Source organism: Hibiscus syriacus, unplaced genomic scaffold, assembly GCF_006381635.1.
Source record: "Hibiscus syriacus cultivar Baekdansim isolate YM2019G1 unplaced genomic scaffold, ASM638163v2 tig00109924_pilon, whole genome shotgun sequence".
NCBI lineage: Eukaryota > Viridiplantae > Streptophyta > Magnoliopsida > Malvales > Malvaceae > Hibiscus > Hibiscus syriacus.
In genome coordinates, this window is record NW_024062530.1 from 501139 (window position 1) to 511909 (window position 10771).

The 10771-nt window shown below is 31.7% G+C and overlaps 1 long non-coding RNA gene and 1 pseudogene across 1 annotated transcript; one reads left to right on the plus strand and one right to left on the minus strand.

Moving 5' to 3' along the window:
* Positions 1 to 2068: 2068 nt before the first annotated feature.
* LOC120210419 lies at positions 2069 to 3184 on the minus strand (annotated as a pseudogene).
* Positions 3185 to 4351: 1167 nt separating this feature from the next.
* Positions 4352 to 8003, plus strand: LOC120210433. Its single transcript, XR_005524502.1, has 4 exons — positions 4352 to 4468; positions 7291 to 7298; positions 7863 to 7873; positions 7989 to 8003. It is a non-coding gene; the product is annotated as an uncharacterized LOC120210433 (long non-coding RNA).
* Positions 8004 to 10771: the final 2768 nt, after the last annotated feature.

Below are 10771 nucleotides of genomic sequence, written 5' to 3' on the forward strand. Positions count from 1 at the left end.
TAATATGATACCAACTCTTAGCAAGTTAAATGGATAAGTGAGGAAATGACATTTTCATATGACAATAACAGATGGTCAATGTGCTCGTAAGGGTTGACCTGTGTCATGAAAGAAGGCAATATTAATTTCACAAATTAGTTTCTCTCCAAATGAGTTCTGAAAATTAGGTAGATCATGCATGGTTGCTTTCACTGTGCAAAGAAACTATTTAGATATGGATCATCCTTGTGCTTTGAGTACAATGGCAGATCAAGGGCTCTCTTTGCGATTCTTCTGCCCTCGAGAATCTTCGCTATCAGGCTTTCAAGGGATGGGAAATTAACCTATGGCACGCACAACTCATTAGCAGGCTTGACAGGTCTAGAGTTCCTTTTGCCAATCTTCTTATTTCATCAAGTTCTCCACATAAACTAATTACGTTTATAACTTCTGTTACGTAAAAAGGAAGAGAAGAAGCTGTAATAGTGAATATTTTGATATTGCATGTAGCCAGATGAATTATTTCAAGGAACAGTTAGTATATAAAAGATTGAGGAATTGTTTCAAGGAACAAAATAATATATTTGGAGCATAATCTGGGTAAAAAAATGAAATTAGTTATTACTAAAGAGGAAATGTAACAAATTGTGCAATATTTAATGGGAAAACATATTGAACAGGATTAGGCCTGTAAATGAACTGAACGTTCAACGAACCGTTCATGAACCGTGCGGCGGGAAGTTCGTTTATGTGCGTTTATTTATTAAATGAACGAACATGAACAAGATTTTTGTTCGTTTAATTAAATGAACAAACATGAACATAGGTTTCGTTCGTTCATTTAGGTTCGTGAACGTTCGGTTATGTTCGTTTGGTTATGTTCGTTTATGTTCGTTCGATTATGTTCGTTTATGTTCATTCATTTATGTTTAACCCAATCTTCTTAAATCAATTTTGGTGACCAATTTGTAAGTATCTTAAAAATATTAATCTAATATTCTGATGACCAACTCCATAATTAACCTAATTTATTTGGAGATTAAATCCAATATGTTAACCTGTGAGGCACCTCGCTCTTATATTCATTTTCCCCTTTTTTTCCCAAATCTTATTGTTCACTGGAGAGTGGAGACGATCTCTGAAAGATTCAAAACAAGTTATATTATAGTGCAATATGAAGTTTTACATGTCTGTTTTCATCTTTCTCTGTTTTATTTGACTTAATAGTTGATATAAAAGTTATTGTGGGTATCTTCACATCTAAAACTCAAGAAAACATAATACTTCTTTCTAGAAATAGATGGGAAGATAAAGGTAAAAATCGGAAGTATATGAGCATCAGTAAAAAGAAAAATATATAGAATTTGCCAGAAAACAAAACAAAGGTTTCTATGCAATTTCTGAAAAAGAGTGTAATAGCGGAAAATGATTGTTCATATGTAATCATGGAACACTAAGATAAATATTATAGCGTTAAATTAAAGTCGTGCGAATCATTTAATATCTTTAAAGATCGATCGAAATATTTGATATCTTCAAACATTTCATCACTGCTAATAAGCTCTTACGCTATTTATCACTGTAGATTTGGTTGATTTGCATTGTCGACTATTTTTCATGAAAGAACAATGGAAGGTAGGGTCTCCAACGTTTATGTTCGTTTATGTTCGTGTTCATTTATGTTCGTGTTCGTTTATGTTCGTGTTCTTTATGTTCGTTTATTTATTAAATGAACGAACATGAACAAGTCATATTCCTTAATAAACGAACATGAACAAAAAAAATTTTGTTCGTTTATGTTCGTGTTCGTTTATGTTCGTTTATTTATTAAATGAACGAACATGAACATACCTTCGTTCGTGTGCGTTCGGTTCGTTTACAGGCCTAAACAGGATACTTAAATAAAAGTGGAGGTCACTTACATAGATTAATCTTCAATGACTAGGCAGGTTGAAGGTTCTCTATTTAGCCTTGTAGCAGCTTTCAGGAATCTTTAACAGGAAATCAAGAGTGTTAGATTTGGACAAGGTTAAAAAGAAAGAATTCAGAATTTTATATTCAAATTAGATAAAATATATTTAAGTGAATATCAGACCAAAAACTGATGCCACTCACATTTCAGACTTGGCGTCCCTGCTGTCACTTCATCACCACCAACAATGACAGAGAAATAATCTCTCCAACCTGCAAAGGAAAGGATGAGTTGACAGCCCTAATAAGAGATTTGAGAGTCAGAAATTCGTAGAAAAAAAAAACCTTGGTGATAAGAAATTTTGGATTCTATGTTTTCCCTTGAAGAGTTTGAAGCTAAAGCCATAGGCACACCATGACCGCTCAAATGTTTAAGTAGCCGATTGGCACCTGGGTGAGGTTTAATGTTGCACAACCTACAATTACAAAGTGTGTAAATAGGAGCCTTAGCATTGTGATAATTCGAGTTACTTCAGCATCTAACAACAATAACATAAAACCAAACTTACCGGGCAGAGAATAGTGGATAGAGTTCTGCAAGAAACTCATCCTTTCCACAAGGAAGACCATATTCTTCCACAACAGCAGCAGCATCCCAATGGTGTTTTTCCTATTATTTTTTTAGATTCTCTTCCATCCATTGTTTACCATACTTGGGCAAAAATCCCTTTAAAACCTCACTTACTACACCAATACACCATCTGTCATTTAATTAGAAACAACAATTCGTTATATAAATCAATACTCTAATTCCTTTGCATAACATCAAGAACGCAATATCATATCTTTTAAAAATTGGATCCATAATCAGAGCACAACCAAAAACAAGTTCCTAGCTGTAAAAGAAGCAAGATAAAGAACAAAATTTCAAAGTAATATGAAGAACGAAAGCTTACCAGTGTTAAGAAGTGTACCATCCAGATCAAGGATAACACATGAAACCAACTTTTTCAAAGTTTTTGCCATCAATGTTTCAGCAACCAAAAATTAATCTCGAAACACTACCGCTGAAAGCGAAGGAAGCACTTGTTAATATCCGCAAATTAAAAGAATAATGGAATTGAAACTAAACAACAAACAAAAATATTACTAGGATCTATTTTGTAAATATTGACAAAATATTAAAAGAAAATAGAAACAGTAAAAGAATATCCGGAAGAAAAGCTTACAAGAGAAATTGTGCAGTTAATTGGCGCCGGCCAAAGCTGGAATGGAGGCGTGGCCTAGTAACCGATAGTAAATGATGGTGAGTTCAGTTTATGGAGGCCTGCACTCCCGGTAATTTATAATGGCCAGAAAGTTCGACGAGGATTTTGCTCTTTTCCTTTGGATTGGCCGCTCGAAATTACTTATGATTTCCACTTATATCAAATAAAAAAGGGCCTTTGTGTGTACCAATAGGAAAAGCCTACGTTAACAAAATATAGAACGGAATATTAAGATGTTACTAAACTTTAGTTTTTGAATTGATGTTAACACTGAACTTTAAAATTTTTATTGTAAACACAGACTTCGATTTTAAGTTTAATCAAAGCACTGGACCATTCAAAATAATGCAAGGTGATACTGTGATAGTTTTGTTGGGGACATAAAAGTTAAAAATATAATCTTTTATTCTATCTTATCATCTTCTTCATCAAAATTTGAATTTTTTCATTCATTTTCAGTCATTGTTAGAAAACATTATTCTTCGACATCTTTTGTAACCATCATAAAAACTAATGAACTTATTTCATCGTTCTCTACAACTCAACTACGGATAGTTTTTAAGTATAAATTATTTATACCTTTAATAACTTATACTATGGGCAGAATGTGACACACGTAAACTATGGGATATAAACTTTGGAAAGTCGGTGCAAGAAAATATTAGCCGGTATATTCTCTTTCATCTTTAGCATATGCCCAACTTTCGTAGTAACCTTGCCCAAGTGGATTCCCGGACATTGGAAAATGACTCGTCCGTTTATTTAGTTACTATTGTTATCAGCAACAGATGATAATATCAAATTACATATCTTTTTATGACGATTATTCAATTTCTTTTTTAATTTCAAGATATTGACAGAGAAAAAAGTACAAGCAACAATCATGAGGATAACAGAACAGACCACCAGCCTCATTCAATTTTGAAGCTTCTATCGGACACTTTACTGGTTGATAATAAATTACTTGATAAGCCACATCCGACCAAATGTGTCACAACAGAGATAATTTTAACAATAGTACACAGGGCAGGCTAGTTCTGTCTGTTGCCTGGTTTCTTAGTGCCCTAGTTCTTAGTTTATATACCTCTTTTGATTTCTTTGACCAAAACTTGTATTTCTAATAGAAACATATTCCCTGTAATTAAAAAGAAATCTTCACTTTGCTAAGGTTCAACAATTGCTGCTTTGTCCAACAAATACTGAAAGAAACGTTTTAGCTGTAAAAGCTGATATACTTTATAAGTTTTAACTCAACAGTTCAAGCTAAACAACAACTATTTCTTCAAAGAAAATGCAGTCCTATCTGTAATGTACTTTGGAAGAAAAAGAAAAGCTTGTTTCTTCTTTTCTTGCTATGAAGGAGAAATAGGTGAAGATATTGCAGATACAAAGATTTGAATCTCAAATATACTAAACACCACCTATCAAAAGAACCAACTGTGCTAAGTTCCGGACTCGAAGAAGAAATTCTTGAAAGTTCTGCCTACTCGGATGCTACAGTAAAAGAAATGGAACTTGAGAAGGTCAATATGGTCTGGTTTTTCTTAGCATTTTCCAATTCCATATTCATCTTTGGTCTAGAAAATTTCCAGGATTTATGAAGTGCGCCACCCTGTTCATGGATAGCTACCTTCGTGAGCATTTTTTCGCTGTTGAGCAGAAATTTAATGAACTTTACTAAAAACTCGGGCCCTGAAGAAATTTCATGATTTTTTCCTCCGAAACCTCCGTTGCATGAGTTGTGAGCAAGTCACACAACTCTAACCACAACCGATGCTTAGTTTTACCCTTTATCATATAAAACTGATCATCATTCAAAACAGATGCTAACCTCTCCAACCCTTCTTGCCACAGACTTGAATTCACCAAAAACTCAATAAAATCCTCAATATGACTAGGATCATACTTCAAATATCTCCTATAAAATCTAAGGGTGCGTTTGGTTCACGGAATGTAAGATTACCAGTGGGAATACAAGATTACTGGGAATGTTGTATTTTGTGTTTGGTTGGTTTAGCAGGAATGTAAGATTACCGTATTTGGTTAAAGGAATAAAAGATTATTGAAATGTATATTTGACCAAATTGTCATTATATATTTGTATAATATTACAAATTGTAAAATATTTATATATTTTCTTTAAAAAATTAAATTCATAATATTTATATAATTTTTTTACAAAATTAAAAATATAAAAAAGGTTGAATGAAAGGGTAAAATTTTTTTAACCCCTAAACTTCATATAAAATTTTAATTATAGATTTTTTTTTGTAAATCTAAAATAATTTAAGGATAAATTTGTAATTTAACCTTCGTAGAATTTTTATTATTCAATGATAGAAGAATAATATTTTTGAAAAAAAAATAAAAATTTAAGGGCATTTTAGTTCAAAACGCCGGTAATGTTACAATACCTAAGGGTGCGTTTGGTTCACGGAATGTAAGATTACCAGTGGGAATGTAAGATTACCAGGAAATAGGATTACAGGGAATATTATATTTTGTGTTTGGTTGGCTTAGCAGGAATGTAAGATTACCGTGTTTGGTTAAAGGAATAAAAGATTATTGAAATGTATATTTGACCAAATTGTCCTTATTATATATTTGTATAATATTACAAGTTGGAAAATATTTATATATTTTCTTTAAAAATTTAAATTCATAATATTTATATATATTTTTTTACAAAATTAAAAATATAAAAAGATTTAATGAAAGGGTAAAATTTTATTTTAACCCCTGAACTTCATATAAAATTTTAATTATATACTTTTTTTTGTAAATCTATAATAATTTAAGGATAAATTTGTAATTTAACCTTTGTAGAATTTTTATTATTCAATGACAGAAGAATGATGTTTTTGAAAAAAATAAAAATTTAAGGACATTTTAGTCCAAAACACCGGTAATCCAATAATACCTAAGGAAAGGGAGGTAATGACATTCCCGGTAATATACCCAAAAAATTCACTATTGGTAATCTTACATTACCGGTAATGGGATTCCCGGGCTAACCAAACGTGGGAATGTGGATTCCATTCCCATGGGAATCCAACATTCCCCCATCCAAACACCCCCTAAGGGAAGGGAGGTAATGACATTCCCGGCAATATACCCCAAAAAATCTACTATTGGTAATAAAATATTACTGGGAATGAGATTCTCGGCCAACCAAACATGGGAATGTGGGATTCCCATCCCATTGGTAATAAAATATTACCGGGAATGAGATTCTCATTCCCGACTAACCAAATATGAGAATGTAGAAATCTTACGATCCTTGAACCAAACACCCCTAAGTGATGTCTCAATGGGGGATAACCCTTTGACTAACGAAAACTAAGGTTCCCAAATCCTATCATGTTGAGTCACAGGCAATGCACAAAGCGCTCGATCATACGTTATGTGTGTCTTACTACAACTTCTGCTCAGTTAACGTCAACAAGTACATTATCCAAATCCTAGGCATCTTATGCTTTGTGACAAGTGCCCTCTCAAAAGTATTATTAAGGCTTTCATACCGAGGGTGAGTAACAGGTAAATTCGAACAATTTCAAGACGCTCAGTTTAGGTACTAGACGCGTAATTTACCCTAAAATTTAACAGAATAACAGACATCGCAGTCAATAAACTTGGTATAATTACATATTTAATCCTCATAACTTATAAATTCTCTCAATTTAATCCTACTTTTAAATTAATTCAATAAATTTAATCTCCCATCAACCATAATCTCCTATAAACTTCCATTAAACCTGCTAATTTCATAACCAAAGGACTAAATAAATCACTTAACACCTCATCAAAAATCGACCCTTTTAAATCCCCAAAATGTAGAATTACTCCCCCACCTCCTCCAGACCCATTACACTTGTCCAAAGTAGCTTCCACTTCCTTCAACTTTAGCCCCATTTTGCCCTCATTTCCCTCGTTAACAATTTCATTAATCTCCTTTTTAATCGATATCACAATCACTCTAGCTAAATCACCATCCAAGATGCAAGATTTCCTTCGTGAACTTTTGCTAAGTTATATAGCCCTCAAAACTGGCACATAATTAAGGAATCATATAAATAAAGTAGAGCTCAAAAAAATAGCTGTCCTTTTTTCCCATATGTATGGGTAAGGGGAGGTAAGATAGTAGGCTACCCCAACACCAGGTTGAAAGCAGCTTCCGTAAGAGACCTCCGAATTATGAAATGCCCTCCATGGGATTCGATCCCACGACCTCAAGATTAAGAACCTTGTGCTCCAACTGAGCTGGATGGATTGTAAATGTAAGAAAAAGTTAGCAAATTGCATGATTATTTAAGCATATTTCAATTCTTCTATACTTAATAAGCTCACTGCCCAAGAAGCACTCAACATCCAAAAGCAATATAAGGAAAGGATTACAAAATTGAAGCAAAACCCACTTCATAAAAGCAAGTAAATCACAATAAAACCATCTTCTTAGAGTATAAATGAAAGAGACTTACTTAAAATCGTAAAGCTAAACTAGATAAATGGAACAAAATTATAAAAATAAATGCTTCCATTTTACTCACGGGAACTAAAGAGATGAGACTATTGCTTGCTTCCTTTTGAAATCATCGTCTCCATTGGTTGCCATGTCTGGATTTGGCTAGATTGATTGTGATATCGATTGAAAAGGAGATTAATGAGAAAAAAACGGGGTTAAAGTTGATAATTGGGCTGGAGGAGGAGGGGGAGTAGTTTTACATTTTGGGGATTTAGAAGGGTTGATTTTTAATGGGGGTGTTAAGTGATTTAGCTAGTCCTTTGGGTTTTTTTTTTAATGAAATTCGCAGGTTTAATGTAAGTTTGTAGAAAGAGAATATCATTGATGGGTGATTAAATTTATTAAATTAATTTAAAATTAGAATTAAATTGAGAGAATATATAAATCACGAGGATTAAGTTTATAATTATATTAAGTTTATTAATTGTCACATTAATTGTTTCGTTAAATTTTAATGGTAATAGATTTGATTGAAATTAGGGTTGTTTATTTGGTTAATTCGGTGGTCGACCGAACCGAATTAATCAAATTTTTTTTCTTTAACCGTTAGTCGAACTGAATTTTTTTCCGAAAATATTAACCAAACCGAATAAATTTCGGTTAATTCGGTTAAATTTCGAATTAACCGAAATTTTTTAAAATTTCCTAATTTATATAAAAGTTAAATATTTTTTAATTCAAAAAAACATTTTACAATTAATTTAAATAATATATAATTATAAAATAAAAATTTATATAAATTTTTTAATTAATTAATATTAATTTAGGTCAATTTTTTAATCCAAATATATGTATAGTTTTTTACTTGGAACTATTTCATAGAGATATGCTTAAAATTAGCTTTTACGTATTCATTCTTCAGTTTCAATAGTTCCCCACTTTATGTCAATTAGTGTTTTTGAACGACAATGCTTTGATGATGAGACTGGGAGTATCATCAACATAGCAATATGCTACCACCTTGAATTGATTAGGAGTTATTATGCTTGGAAATTTCAAGTTTCACTTCAACTTTTGCCTAAAACATGAACATGTGCAAAATCAGATTTTGAAATTGTTCATGATCAACTAAACAAGAAGTGATGATCTTTGTTATGAAACCTGTATTTGGTTGGTTCCCAAGGTAAAATGATTATCACAGATAGGGTCAAATGCAAAATTGAAAGCTAATAGTCATTGATCTTGCATAATCTTCCAGCCTCAGTACTTTTATACTTTAATTCCTTTAAGTTTTACATTTTAATGTATTTCCATGTTCTTAAGTCATGTTATAAATTCATCCCTCTTTACATCATAGATGCACAATTAATTATTTTCTAATTTATATAAAAATTAAACATTTTTTAATTCAAAAAAACAATTTACATTTAATTTAAATAATATATAATTATAAAATAAAAATTTTATAGACATTTTTAAATTAATTAATATTGATTTAGGTTTAAAAGTTATTGGATCTTAAATTATTAATTGGGTTTTAAATGATTTGGGTTGAGCACATATATTATATATAATATATTTAATATTTAAAATTTAATTTCGGTTAATTAACCGATTTCGAACCGAATTAACCGCTAATCGAATTCTAAAAATTTTCTTAACCGTTAACCGACTGAACTAATTCGGTGGCCAACCGAATTAACCAAACTAATTCAATTCGGTCGGTTAATTTGAAAAAATGAACACCCCTAATTGAAACTACTTAAATAGTTATCTAATTACATTGTCAGAAATGAAAATATAATGGTCATATCGAGACCAATCTCATAATTAATTGGTCATGTAAGTAGTTTAGCCTTTATTTATGTTTCTATCATTAAAATTGTCAAAAAATAACAAAGTTATCAATACGACATTATATTATAAGAACGAAGTCGCATACTAGTAAAAAGAGAGTTTATATCTAATTTAGTCTTAAAATTATAATTATAAAATCAGATTGATATTTAAAAAAAAAATCTAAACCATTGAAGACCGGAGACTTTTGAGTTTCTTGCAGATGAAATATGATTTCGCCTTCTCTTGGATTTTAATTTTAATAAGGACTTCATCATATTTGATTTTGGGTTCCTCCACTTCTTGTAGCTGCAATACTTTTGAATCACCTCCATGGATTTGAGTCTTTTGACAGCAAAAAGTTGTCTCCATGTATCAACTTATCGGTTCTGAACAGGAACGGACGTATGGTTTTATGTTAGGGGTGAATTTATAAAATTTTAGGAGGGAAAAAAATTAAAATATATAAGAATTTGAAATTTTTAAGAGGATAATTGCCCCCTCTAAGCCCATGCCTGGTTGTGGATATCAAGTATATGAGCTTTATATGTTTTTTGTTCTTATGATCGACTAAGACGATTCTCCTACTTTGTGATTCCAATAGCCGCTTATAGTTGTTGCAGGTAGACCTGTTGTAACAAAACATAAGATATCTAATGGTGATAGTCTACTTTTGGCGCAACAATTAGCTTCTGGGGCTTCGATGGAAGGGTATGTTGAGGTTTATGGTTTGGCTTAAATCATCCGATGCGTGTAAATACACATTTATGTCTATATATATACAACATAATAATTACAACTACTCATTATAGCTTTTGTCGAACCATGATGACATTATCAAAGAAAACTCTCATATTCCATTTTCCCGCTTTCACTGTCGTAACTCAAAAACTATGATCTACCATAGTTCCATCTACTTTCCACTTGTAAGTTTTAACCACTAAACTATGAGTTTTTTCAATTAGGCCACTAAATTATTAAAAAGAGTTTAAATCTAACGGAATCATTGACGTGATAATCATGTAAATTGTAGAAGAACACGTTTAGGAGGCATCGAATGCCATCTGGTGGGTCTTGCAACACCGATAACCCCTTATGTCCATTTCGTCTTAGGCGAGCTAAGGCATCAGCAACGCCGTTTGCTTCCCGGCGAACATAAAAGATTCCCGACGAACATAATGTAATATAATATTCTTATTTTTAATAATATATAATAGACCACTTTAATTAAAATGTTGATGTAGATTTTTCTTAAAAACATCCATTCTGAGAACAAAAAGATTCATGTGAACGTGATGAATTAGAAGCTATGGTT